We start from the raw sequence: 14,596 nt of genomic DNA, 5'->3' as shown, positions 1-14,596 counted from the left end.
CTACGAGAAAGTTCAAATTTAGTTTAGAATTCTCATTTTCATTTAGACAAACTTAAATATCACAATGCTTATTCTCATATCAGATCATGTTGTACTAATCAAGAAAAAAAGCAGAAAAAGGAAAAAAATTCAAGTTATAAAGGTGGGCATTTCATATCATAATTTCACCCAACAATGGAAGATTATGATCCAAGCCTCATGCAAATCCAAGTTCTAGGTCATTATATCATAACATTAAAGATAAGAAAAGCAACAACAATAAAATAATTGTGAGTTCTAAAAGGGTATCTTCAAATGTATGACATGGAGAAAGCTTCATTTCTGAAATGTCTTAGCTTAAAATGATAATCTCAAACTATTCAAAATCCAACTAGTATGCAGTGATGATAACATCTACACATAATGCATTATCATATAATCATCCAAATTGCATAAGCAGAATAAAAGTTTAATGATGTCTAGGTTTTGTTATTTATAATTTACTTACGTTTCTCAAACTGCCAATAGTTGCTGGCAAGGATGTTAACGAATTCCCAGAGATGGATAAGCGTCCAAGCCTTACTAACTGGCCCACACACTGTAAGTTAGTACAAGAAAGAGGGACGGTAACGTCTCTTTCAAATCATATACTATTGTCTTAAAGAAGAGAATTACATTCATCTGGCAAGGAAGTAATTCGATTTCCATCAAGGTTCAAGAGTTTAAGAGAATGGAGTTTCCCCAAGTTCACTGGAAGTCTATCAATGAGGTTATCCGCTAATATCTGCGATGTTAGTGAAACTTCATTATGCAATATTATTTTTCATCGATCGTTAGCAATTTCAGTACACCACTGAAAAAAATAGTAATGCAACCATTACCAACATTCTACCATGAAAAAAAAAAATGAATGATAGCATTGTGCTTAGATCCATAAGATGTGTCCAAAAAGCATGACTTTCAAAATGAATAAATAAAATTTAATGGTTCCACTTGAATCAATGAGTAACTAAACTTCAAAACGTAAGATAAAATGTATAGTGTTTAAGAAATGAATGCTGGAAGGATAAAGTAAAATCTTAGGTTCTTGTCTTGGGATTGTTGGATAAGTCTAAATGACATAATGCTAATCAAACCAAGCTTTAAACCTTAATCTTATGTAACCCTAATCTCTAATCTAAATTCACCGTTTTAACATGAAGTAACCATTATCAAACTGTGGAAACGAAAGTGGAGGGTTTGATAATTGTTAATCCATCATCTCAAATTTCAATTCATAAAACGAAAGTGGAGCTTTGATATTCGAACAAGTGAATTTAGACAAAGATTGTAAAGGTAGCGAAATAGTCTTTACAATCTTTAAGACATATAGTTTCGAACTTCAAGGATTCTAAATTGTGATCAAGTCAGCGAAATAGGCTTGGTCGCAACTTAGGACCAAAATCTAATAGTAATCAAGTCAGCGTAATAGGCTTGATTGCTAGAGGAACAAAAGAGAAACTGTCTTTAGAAGTTATGTCTAACATAAAGTTATAAGTTTAATAATTTGGTTTGTGAAGGACTTGTCAATTAGATGAACCAATAATCCCAAGGCACCTCTTTTATTTTATTATTGTTATTTTCTTTTAATTATTTAATTATACAAAAATAAAACTTTCAATCTTTTAAACTTTAATTCTAATCATTGTTAAAAGATAATTGAATTCATAACTCCCTGTCGGAACGATACTTTTATTACTACTTCGGTAAGACCGTGCACTTGCGGTTTTATCCCATCAAATTTTTGGCGCCGCTGCCAGAGAGTTATTGTAATTTGAATAACTTTTTAATAGTGGTTAGTCTAAAAAAAAATATATAAGTAAATAAAATATATATAAATATATTTTATTTCTTTTTCTTATCTCTTTATTTATTTTATATATATATATATATATATATATATATATAATCTCTCTCTCTCTCTCTCCCTTTCTCCTTATTTTATTTTTTTTATTTTATTTTTATTTTTTATTTTCTATCTTTAACCGTTTTGATTTCAGGCATGGCTCAAAGAAGATAATAACGATATGGCTGAGAAACGTGCTCTCAAAGAGTATGCAATCACATCTTCAGATGAGCAGTACAATGCTATTGTGTACCCAACGGTTGAGGTTATTAAATTTGAAATAAAGCCTGCACTTATTTATCTAGTGCAGCAAAATCAATTTTTCGGATCACCCACTGAGGATCCGAATCTTCATGTTTCAATTTTTTTAAGACTCAGTGGAACTTTGAAGGCAAACCAAGAGGCCGTAAGGCTGCACCTCTTTCCTTTCTCTTTGAGGGGATAGAGCTAGTGTTTGGTTTCATTCATTGCAAATTGGTTCTATCACTTCATGGGACCAAATGAGGAAGGCATTCCTTTCCCAATTCTTTCCCCATAGTAAAACTGCTCAATTGAGGAGTCAAATCACACAGTTCACTCAAAAAGATGGTGAATCTCTTTACGATGCGTGGGAGCGTTTCAAAAAAATGCTTAGGCTTTGCCCCATCATGGTTTTGAGAATTGGCTTATTATCCACACTTTTTATAATGGTCTTTTGTTTACCACAAAAATGAATGTTGATGCAGCTGCCACTGCAACATTTTCGGTCTGTATCAACGGCTGAAAACCGTCGCCTAATTCGTTAAAAGCGTTGTCGTATCTTTCGACAATGCTTTTTCCAGCGTTTTAGTCTAAGGCGTTGCCTTTTCTTCTGACAACGGTATTATTGTATATAGGTAATTGCAACAGATAAAGGCCGTTGTCATAGCTATTACAAAAGAAATGATAAAACCGTTGCCATTGATTCTAGTAAGCAAAATTAACCATTGTTGTTAGCAACACTCTAAAAATCTATGCTATTAATGAGAACAACTAAAAAAGCTACCATTAAGTTTTGATAACAGTTTAATACTATTACTTAACATGAATCAAATATTTATACGTAAAATGAACCAAATTAAATATCAAACTAAAATCAATCACTTTCATAGTGTATATCGACAATTTGTCATTTCCTTTAATTTATTACATCAAAGAAACTAGGAATTACTTCTATTAAGCAAACAACATTAAATAAACTCTATATAACTAATAATGTTGATCCAAGAATATGAGTACTTAGACGTTAGTATCATACACCGATCAATTCAAATCACATCACATTCCCTTTACTTTAATGTACACTTAATAACCAAGTTTCCATCTTCAACTTTTCCTCTTCAAGTCTGCATATTAGGTTCTAATATTAACCAACAAGAAATAAAAAGAATCGTCTAATGATAGAGTCAATCAAGAAGATAAAATAAATAAAATCTACATGATGAATGAAAATGAATAATCCAATTTCTCTATGAAGCACCATGATGAGATCAAGCTATTCCTTAGATTATGTTTTCAAATATGATTTGTAAAATTACTAGAAGTTATAACAACTTTTGAAATATATAAAGCTTACACCACTTATATTTTACATAGTTTAAAACTCTAGCACTCTTCAAACAGGAACAAAAAAAATCACTAGATCCCTAATTCTTTAAACAATCACATAATGCATATACAATATATCACATTATTAACAACACCAAATCATATATATCAGACTCACCGAACATCAACAGTATTATAATCAACTTGCATTTCTACCCTAAGGATCTACTCATAACATAGGTTAAACACTCTTAAACACCCTAATTGAACTCATAGTACTTCTAGTTTTGAGGTTTGAAATTATCCCATAAGTTTTGGATTAACTTATAAATGATTATACTGAATTTTCCTAAGATTTCACTAAGACCTCCTTGGAGTATTTTCATCATATCTCAAAAACTAAAACTAATTTTCAATTCAAACCGAAGTCATTGGAAAGCTAACAAAATTATCTAAAACTTTCATGTTTACACCAAGAGCCAGTTCAAAGCGGAAAGAGGTGAAAAATAGTGAAATATAAAGGATCTGATTCACAAAAACCGTGTCACAATTTTGGAAAATCGTGCCACGTTTTTATGCCCAGAACCATTGAACTTTCGGCCAACAAAATCGTGACACACGTGCGAAATTGTGACCCGTTTTGACAGCATCAGGTCCAGAAATCTGCTTTTCAAAAAGTGCGATTTTCACCATTTCGCGCGTAAAATTCAAACCGTTAACCCATTTTCGATGCCGTTTTCGCCTACACGCTCCTGACACTTAGCTCTATCATAATCTACAACAATTTCAAGTCTCAACCATCCCAAGAATCATTTTCCCAAACCTCACATAATCCCTTATTTGGAAAAACGTTTAGACACCGACTTTTCAAACGAAAATCCCAATTTTCATCAACTCAACCCCAAAACTGGTTATAATCATTGTACTACGAATAATTTAAGGTCTGAACACTGTTTCTTCATGAATTCAACAGATTTCTATCATCTAATCAACCAATTACAACTTCTAACCCTAATTTTCCAAATTCCCAAAACTATAACCTACAACATGTCAAATCCAATTTTCAGAATTATACAACTTAGAATTAAAGAATGTTAGTCCCACCCTCACCTTAGGTTAATCAATTGGCAGCCTCTTCTCTTTGGTTCTTCTCTTCTTTGGTTTTCTCTCTTTTCTCCAAAGCAACTTGTTTCACGTGAAAACTATTCTGACCTATTTTCTCCTATTTATTTCCTCAACCCTCTTTATCTTATTTCCACTTATTCCACTAAACTCTCTAAATTCTCAAAACAGCCCCTCATCTCAATATTATTTTATTTTCAAATCATATTCTATTAAATAATAAAATAAGCCACTTAATAAATCACATAATCATATAAATATATTCTAAGCCTATTAAAATAATCAAATAAATCGAATAATTCAAAGAGGACGTTACACTAAGTCCTGGAACCAAAAATCAAAATGTGCTGGAATAAGGCAGCTCGCTTAAGCGACCACCTGGTTCGCTTAAGCGAACGAGTTCCAGTGAGCTCAGATTTTGCTCGCTTACTGGTCGCTTATGGCTCGCTTAAGCGACCACTCATAATTCGATAGAAAAATGTTACGGGTTTCAACCCTTTTTCACCCAAAACCCCCAATTTTGATCCCTTAATGCCCAAATGTGTTTCCAAAGATTATTTATAGGTCAATACAACTAAAAGGGTTCACAAAAACACAATCAACATGAAAACAATGGATATATGAGCACAATTCATCAACCAACTCATTTCACCGATAACAACTCATTTCTCATCACCAATTCATGAATTATGAATACCCAAGCTATGAATCATCAACAACAACATCACATAGCAACAACAACATCAATTGAACATGGTTCTCATCATAATTCCACAACAACATAGCATAATTCACCCAATTGAGCATAAATCATAAGTTAGCACTTATACATACTTTGAACATGCAAATTCACCAACAACAATTCAATTATCATCAATTTCATGCATACAAACATATCATCATAGTTAGAGCACGAATTTTAACATCTATGAACAATTAATCATTTATCCAATTAATCACTTATTCATACAATAATTGAAAAATTACATTAAAATGATTATGATGAATTCTAACCCCCTTACCTTAGGTTGTAGTTAATCTTAACCCAAGCTTCACTTTAGCTCCTAGCTCTCTTCCAATCCTTGAATATTCAAGTTCCTCTTCTCTCTAACCCTTTTCCTCTTTGCTCCCACTTTCTCTCTCTAGCTCTCTCAAAATATCCATGTAATGAAAATTGTGTGACATTTTCTCTTAAGACATCTCTTATATTGTCTATCCTCTTAATGGGCTTAACCCTAAACCTTAGTGGACTTAACCCACTCCAACAGAATTCTAAAATGTTACTACACTCACAACGGCAAAATGCTACTAACGGTCACTTAACGGTAAAATACTACCAACGCTCCACACTGTACTTGTCGAAAAAGTACGGTAAAGAGAATTAGGATTTTCTCAGTATACTAGGGTTTTTCATTGATTATCGGATCCTTGACAATGATCTCAAGAGTAGTATTTATAGCCTTCTATGGGCTTGGGTTTCGGTTGCTTAATCTCCAAGTAATAGGGGTGTTTATGTATTTAGGGGCGGTTTCTATGTAACGCCCTAGTTGTTATAATTAATTATTTTAATTTATGTGGAGTATATATATATTTATATATGATGTTTGGTGATTTATGCGGAGTATATGCATATATATATATATATATATATGTGTGTGATTTTGGATGATTTATGTGGTGAATTATTTTATTATATAGTTATTTAATAATAATTAGAATAAGTATGAAATATTAGTTATTTTGGAGTTTGGGGAGTTATTTAATAATTATTAAAATTAATGGGGAGCTAATGGAAATATTAGGGAGTTAAGTAAGAGGGAAGTTGGGAAATAGATGTCAGAAGCAGTTTTTACGTGAAACCAAGCCAAGGGAGAGAAAACCAGGAACAAGAGAGAAGAACCAAGGGAATCCATTTTTGCTGTGCATTTTCATTCTGAACTAAGGTAAGGGTGAGGTTTACTTCAAGAATGTAGTTATTGAATTCTGATTTTGTGTTTAACAGAGTTTTGGTGAGAATTGGGGGAATTGGGTTTTTATGATGAAATGATAAATTTGAAGTTGTAAGTGTGAATTTGGTGTTAGAAATAGGTTCTAAGTGCATACAGAAAGTTAATTTGTATCTGTAAACTGATTTGGGGAGTGATTGGAAGAAAAATGGGATTTTTGGGTAAAACCAGTTTTCTGCCCATACAAAAGTTCATCGCTCGCCTCGCGAGTAGCTGTGCTCGCCATGGCGAGTGAGCAACTTCATAGCTCGCCCCGCGAGCAGACCAACTCGCCATGGCGAGTAGCCCAGATCAAAATGTGATTTTTGCAAAGTTGTTATAAGATGTTTTGGGGATGGTTTAAGGTACCTAGATGATATTAATGATGAATGGTGAAAGTTTTAGGTTAAAAAGATGAATAGGGGACTTAGAATTGGGATTTGATTGAGAAAATGACATTTTTCCCGAGAGCACCTAAATTTCACTCGCCTCGAGTTCGCCTTGAACTCGCCATGGCGAGCTAGTGTTTTTGTGAACTCGCCATGGCGAGCAGTTGTGCTCGCGAGGCGAGCTGCACAGTTCCTGAGTGTTGTTTTGCTAGCTTGAATAGTAGTGGTTGATGTTGTTGTTTTTGAGCATGGTTATATATAATTATGCATTATTTTGGTTGATTGAATTACTGGATTGATGATTACTGATGATGGTTGAAATGTATGCTAATTATTGAATCATACATATTGTTAAAGTGGAGTCATATGGAGTTGCATTGCATGGTCAGTTGTATGTAGATATACACAAGTAGGTCCATGGCATATGCATAAAACAGCGGTGAGGGCTTCGGTCCTGGAGTACTAGTTGCTCAACAGCGGTGAGGGCTTCGGTCCTGATGAATGCTTTAACCATTCAAAAGCGGTGAGGGCTTCGGTCCTGTTTGGTACCACGTGCATATTGCATTCATTGAGAAGTCTAAGATGGTGTCTTAGCAGTGTTGTCATGTCATTTGCATGAGTCTTGGTTGTTGATTGCAGTTATTATCTGATGGTTGATGTTGATGTTGAATATGCATTTATATATTCATTGTGATGTGGTGTATTGTTGATGTTGTTGTTGCTTGTGACTTATATATATATATATATATATATATATATATATATATATGTTTACAAGATGATGTGTCTGATGATTAGGGTGTTAGATTCAATTGAAGATTTAATATCTATATTTATTGTTGTGAATCGCACCCCTTCTGCTTGAAAATGTTGCCCTTCCTATGGGTAACTTGCAGGTGATCCTGAGTAGTTGGTGGTGGCTCAATGTCGTGTCTAGGGCTCTGATACGTGGAATGGGAACTATTATTTATAATTATTGTTGTTTCTTTTCCATGTATCAAATTTTGGAATTGTGATGTGGAGCCTTTATTGTCTTTTGAACAATGTTGTTGAATTATGCTAAGGCCTTTAATGCCATAGACTATTGTTGGATGTTATGAGGTTATGGATTTGAAAACTATTCCGCTGCTATGTTTTCATAAATAATAAGTTGTTTGATTAAATAGTTCTATCTTCTATTTAAGAAATTTTGAAAATGATGTGTAGCATGCCCGTTGTGGATTACTCTGATGTATAAATGTTATTTAATTGATTTTTGGGTAACGGGGTGTTACAGTTTCTAGAAGATTCTAGAGTTTATTGAGGCGACGCCATGAATAATGCGCGTCCGAGGCTCAAGGGCTTCTTTTAAGGGCGTTAAGACCTTCTTGAGGGGTCTAAAAAGCCCTTTTGGAGGTCTTTCAGGTCCTTAGGAATATTATGACGGTCCAATCCAATTAATCACTTATTCATACAATAATTGAAAAATTACATTAAAATGATTATGATGACTTCTAACCCCCTTACCTTAGGTTGTAATTAATCTTAACCCAAGCTTCACTTTAGCTCCTAGCTCTCTTCCAATCCTTGAATCTTCAAGTTCCTCTTCTCTCTAACCCTTTTCCTCCTTGCTCCCACTTTCTCTCTCTAGCTCTCTCAAAATATCTATGTAATGAAAATTGTGTGACATTTTCTCTTAAGACATCTCTTATATTTTCTATCCTCTTAATGGGCTTAACCCTAAACCTTAGTGGACCTAATCCACTCCAACAGAATTCTAAAATGTTACTACACTCACAACGGTAAAATGCTACTAACGGTCACTTAACGGTAAAATACTACCAACTGTCACTTAACCGTAAAATACTAATTACTACCTTATTAACTTAGTAAAATAATGGTACTCACTAAACATTAAAAATAATCCTCACCAAAAATTACTAATTTACCCTTACTCGTAAAATGACCAAAATACCCCTGAGTCCAAAACTACTAAATTACCCTTCTAAATCGAAAACCCAATAAATGCACCCGATGATAGTTAATCACACACAAGCACATTCAAACACATAATAAAACAATTAAAAATAAATCTAGCGAAAATCGGGCTGTTACAAAACTCACATCCAAGGTAGACTGCATTTCTACTCATACTAAGATGCTTGAAACTTACATCTCTCAAGTGGCCCAACAGGTGGTTGCTTCCTCTCAAATCTCGGGACTCTTTCCAGGTCAAACTGAATCCAACCCCAAATTTCATATAAAAACTATTACCCTTAGGGATAGTAAACAATTAGAAGACCCCGTTGTCAAAACTGAAAACAAAAGGGTGAGATAGAGAGTGAAAAGCCTCTAAGTGAGAAAGCCATAGGAGAAAAGTCGGTTGTTTCACCACCTCATAGCCCTAAAGTTCCCTTTCCCCAAAGGCTTGCTAAGCCTAGCTTGGAGGCACAATTTGAAAAGTTTATTGACATGCTAAGAAAGATTTACATTAACATTCCTTTTGTTGAAGCTTTGTCTTGCATGCCCCTCTATGCAAAAAATTTAAAAGATATCTTGTTAATGAAAAGAACAATAGAGGGTAATGCGACGATAGCCTTAACAAAGGAATGTAGTAATGTCTCAAAGAAAACGCCTTCAAAGCTTGGAGATCCAGGTAGTTTTTCCATCCCTTGTGTGATCGGGAGTGAGACCATTGAGAAAGCCATGTGCGATTTAGGGGCTAGTATTAGCTTGTTACCCTTGTCCCTGTTTAAGAGGATGGGTATAGGAGAGTTGAAACCTACGAAGGTGACCTTGAAGTTAGCTCATCGTACCACCATCCACCTCGTCTGATTTATTGAGGACATCCCCGTTAAAATAGAAGGGATATATAACCCGGCTGATTTAGTGGTAGTGGACGTTGATGAAGACCATGAAGTACCTATCCTTTTAGGAAGGCCCTTTCTCGCTACTGCGGGGGCTATTATTGATGTTAAGGGTGGTTGGATTATTTTTCAAGTGAGTGATGAGTTGGTAGGATTTGAAATAGAGAATCTTAATAAGGACCCTACTGATTTTTCTTGTTGCATGCTTGATGATCATAGTGTGAAAGAACACTTTCTATCGTCATCTGCACAATATGATCTCTTTGATCCTTTTTAAGAACGCTCTCTCACCGTCAAGCTAATGACTTTAAACGAGCGCTTCGTGGGAGGCAACCCACGAGTTTAATTGCTTTTATTTTGTTTGTTTTGTGTTATTTTGTTTTGTTTGTTAGTGTATTGAATTTTGATTAATCATAATACAATTCATAGTTGAATTTCTTATTCATATTGAATTAGTATTATCACATGATTTATCTCTTATCATTCGACCCGTATGCATAAATTCAATAGTCATATCATTTTCCAAAGGATTATTGAAAACCGCTCTTTCACAAACTTTTAATTGAAAAAAGCTATTTATCCCCACCCCCACCCCGATCCTCTAGCTTTCTATTGTTTCCGTCATATTGGCCAACAAGTTCCATCAAGACCCTGATGTTTTCACTAGCGGTTTAATCACCGGATGAGTACAATGGAGCTCCCATCTTTGAGAGGGAAAATTATGATTATTGGAAAGAATGCATGAGCGTGCATATTCAATTGGTTGACACGTATGTTTCAGATGTCGTCATAAATAGGAGATTTGAACCGCAAATAGATGTTAATGGTGTCATACAAAACAAGCCCAAGACTTGTTAGACATCTTATGACAAGAAGAAGGTGCAATATGATTTGAATGTAAGGAATATACTCATCTATGACCTATGCTGTAAATGAGCATCACTCAATTTCACATTGTAAAATGGCCAATGAAATATGAGACGCCTTGGAAACCCTACGTGACGTTATCAAAGATGTCAAGAAATCAAAAATAAATACTCTCACACAACAATATTAGTAATTTCACATGCAAGATGATGAAATCATATTTTCCATGTAAATGAGATTCACTCACATTGTTAACAAGTTACAAAACTTAGGAAAAACTATCAGTAAAGATTGTAGTATTGATGAGTCAATAATTAGTGTTTTTAATATATTATTTGAGTCTATTTTATTTAGATTTTATATGTTTTTATTTCCTCTTTAAAACTATTTTACTTCAATTGCAAGTTATTTAATTTTAGTAACAAATATTTGAAAGATTTATTCTTGGAGCAAAAGAAAGGAGATTTGGAGCTGATTTTGGCTAAAAACACGAAGATTTGGTGCAAAAATATGAAGCCTACCAAGTGAGAGAGTTGGCACGGCCCGTGCCTCCAGCCACACGGTCGTGCCAATTTATTTCTAACCTAAAACCCATAGTTTCTTGTGGAACATTCTACTGATGTATATCTTGGGACTTAAGTAGTTGTAAACTATTTAGCTAGCAAACATATTCAATCATCTCTTGTTCTTGGAATTTAATAGTGACAATTGTTTACCTTTGAATAAAAGTTCAACCTTTATTTATTTTATGTTCTTATTCTTCTTCTATTCTATGTCTATAATGAACATGAGTGAGTAGACTCTTCTTGTCTTGGGATTGTTTGATAAGTCTAATGACCTAATCCCTATCGAACCAAGCCTCGAACCCTAAATTTATGTAAATCTATTTTCTAATCTATTCCACCGTTTTTATAATGAATTAACAAGTATTAAATCAATAAATCGAAAGGCGAGGGTTGATAGTTGTTAATTCATAATCACAAATATCAAGCGAAGTATCGAAAGATGAAGTTTTGATATTGGAACAAATGAAATTATACAAGGATTGCAAAACATGTGAATAGTCTAGCAAACCTTGAGACAATAAATTTCCGTGCTTCAAGGATTTCAATAGCAATCAACCATGAGAATAGGCGTGGTTGCTAGAGAAACACACTCACTGAAGATGTGATAGACTAAAGAGAAACTTGTCTTTAGAAAATAGGTCCAACATAAAGTTCTAGGTTTAGGATTTGGTTTGTGAAGGATTTGTCACCATGACGAACCAATAATCCCAAGGAACTTTTTCTTATTTTTTTCAAACCGTTAAAAATCCCAACTTTTCAACTGAAACTCTCTTCTAATCATTCATAGAAGTTGATTAAATTCATAACTCCCTGTCGGAACGATACTCTTTATTGCTACTTCTCTAAACTGTGCACTTGTGGATTTACCCATCAAGTTTTTGGAGCCGCTGCCGGGGAGTTAGGTAATTGAATTAACTTTTTAGTAGTGGTTAGAATTTTTCTTTTTTTTCTTCTTTCTTTCTTTCTTTCTTTTACCGTTAACTTCTTGGGTTCTTATTATTTTATGCGAAGAAACAAAAATCTTGGTGAATTAGTTCCCCAGATCAAAATGCTCTTGCATAAAAGAAAGAGAGAAGCACAGAAAAATAACGCTATGTGTAACACCCCGTTTTCCCAACTTGAAAATTTTTACATAATAATCAGAGTATTCAACTTAAACAGGATGTCACACTACTTTAAAAGAAAAATAGAGTAAAATTACTATTTATTTAAACATCTTTCATCAATAATTCAAATTACATCGCAGCGGAAAAACATTTCATTATTCAACAAAATGGCACTACGGCCTAAACATAAACAACTTCTTAAAAATCCAGTTTCAAATGGTTCATCAACATAATTCATAATAATACATAACAAAAAGGAAACAATGCAAAGATCATCATCCTGTTACGTATCAGAACGACCCTAAGACGACGCGTGAGAGAGTCAACTCACATCAACAACTAGTTCTTGTTATCTGCACGTTACCCACGTAGAGGAAACATTCAAACACAAGGGGTGAGATTTCACATTCAATAATAATAAGCATATAATTCTTTAAAAGACTTTAACAACACATAACAACATTTATTCATCATTAGTAAAACTAATAAACAATAATTTATGTAAGAGAATTTATCAACACAATGTAACAGCAAATCATCATCAACAATGGTTCACATAATTTCTCAATAACAACTCATTAATTATTTCGACAACTTGACGACACGACAACAACACCGACATCAACGACAATGAAATGACAACAACATCAACTTGACAATGCAACAACAACAACATCAACTTAACAATGCATTATGCATGTGGTACCAATCAGGGCATCAAGCCCCCAACTTATAGAGCACAAAAGAGTTCACAAGGCATCAAGCCCCCAACTTATAGAGCACAAAAAGGCTCACAAGGTATCAGGCCCCCAACTTATAGAGCACAAAAGGGCTCCTAGGGCATCAAGCCCTCAACTTAATATGAATGATTATACATTCCAGAGCATCAAGCCCTCAACTTTAATGATTATGCATGGACTCAGCAACCAACAACTTTAACAACTTAGACAACTCCAACAACTTACAACTTGCAACTTAACGACATTGACGACAACAGCGACAACGACATATACATTCATATAATTCATCAATCATGAACATCATATTCATCAACATATACATCATATAACGACATTGACTTCGCATTATAATATCATAATTCATCAATTATGAATCAACATCATGTAACATCATATTCATCAACATATACATTCATATAAATTCATCAATCATGAACAACATCATATTCATCAACATATACATTCATATAATAATTCATCAATCAAAGATATTCACGTCAAACCAAGTTAGATTCATCACAACATAGGTTAAATACTCTTAAACCCCTTAATTGAACTCATAGTACATGATCTTTGAAGTTTGGAGAAAATCCATAAGTTTTGGGTTGACTTAGAAATAGTTATGCGGAATTTTCATAAAATTTCACTAAGACATCCTTGGAGTATTTTCATCATAACTCAAATATAATCCATAAAATTAATCGACTTTGATTGGTTGTAACATGAAAGGATTTAAAGGCTACTCTTTAACATTACATTTTGCTCACGCTTGTTACTAGTCTTTTTTTTTTCTTCAGAATATTTAAAGTCCAATATTTAACATTATTTTTTGCTCATGTTTGTTACTAATATTTTTTTTAGAGTATTTAAAATCCAATCTTTAACATTATGTTATTTTTTTTAGAGGATTTAAAGTTCAATCTTTAACATGACTTTTTGCTCACGTTTGTTACTAATCTTTTTTTAGAGGATTTAACGTCCAATTTTTAACAATTTTTTTTGCTCATGTTTGTCACTAATATATTTTTTTAGAGGATTTAAAGTCCAATCTTTAACATTATTTTTTGATCACGTTTGTTACTAATTTTTTTTAGAGGATTTAAAGTCCAATCTTTACTATTATTTTTTGCTCACGTTTGTTACAATTGATCAAAAGTTAAGAAAGAATAACTTAATAAAATAATAAAATAATATGGAAATACTGTTTTTTGTGGAAATAATAAAATAATATCGAAATACTGTTTTTTGTGGAAGGGATATGAAAATACTTGGAAATCTTTGTCGGTTGTATTCAGGGGAACAACACATATGTACAACATAAAATCGGCATATAAAAAAGTAACATGAATTTTTGTTTTGTGATAGTTTTTTGTGTGTTTGATCTATGGTTAACGGAACTAAAAGAGGGTTAACGGAGACAATTAGTGACATGGATTAGTAATCCATGTATTATTTTATAATTGGTTAAGGTGTTGTGCGTAAGTTTTCTCCTTAAATTAAATTTATTCTTATCTATTTGTTACATGTGTTATTTGCATTTAAAAT

The 14,596-nt window shown here is 33.3% G+C and overlaps 1 non-coding gene across 1 annotated transcript; it reads right to left on the bottom strand.

Annotated features, from left to right (window-relative positions):
- Nucleotides 1-2,412: 2,412 nt before the first annotated feature.
- Nucleotides 2,413-2,515, bottom strand: LOC112418229 (small nucleolar RNA R71). Its single transcript, XR_003008467.2, has one exon. It is a non-coding gene; the product is annotated as a small nucleolar RNA R71 (small nucleolar RNA).
- Between the last annotated feature and the right edge of the window lie 12,081 nt (nucleotides 2,516-14,596).

Source organism: Medicago truncatula, chromosome 6, assembly GCF_003473485.1.
Source record: "Medicago truncatula cultivar Jemalong A17 chromosome 6, MtrunA17r5.0-ANR, whole genome shotgun sequence".
Lineage (NCBI taxonomy): Eukaryota > Viridiplantae > Streptophyta > Magnoliopsida > Fabales > Fabaceae > Medicago > Medicago truncatula.
This window is presented reverse-complemented; position numbering and strand designations above follow the sequence as displayed.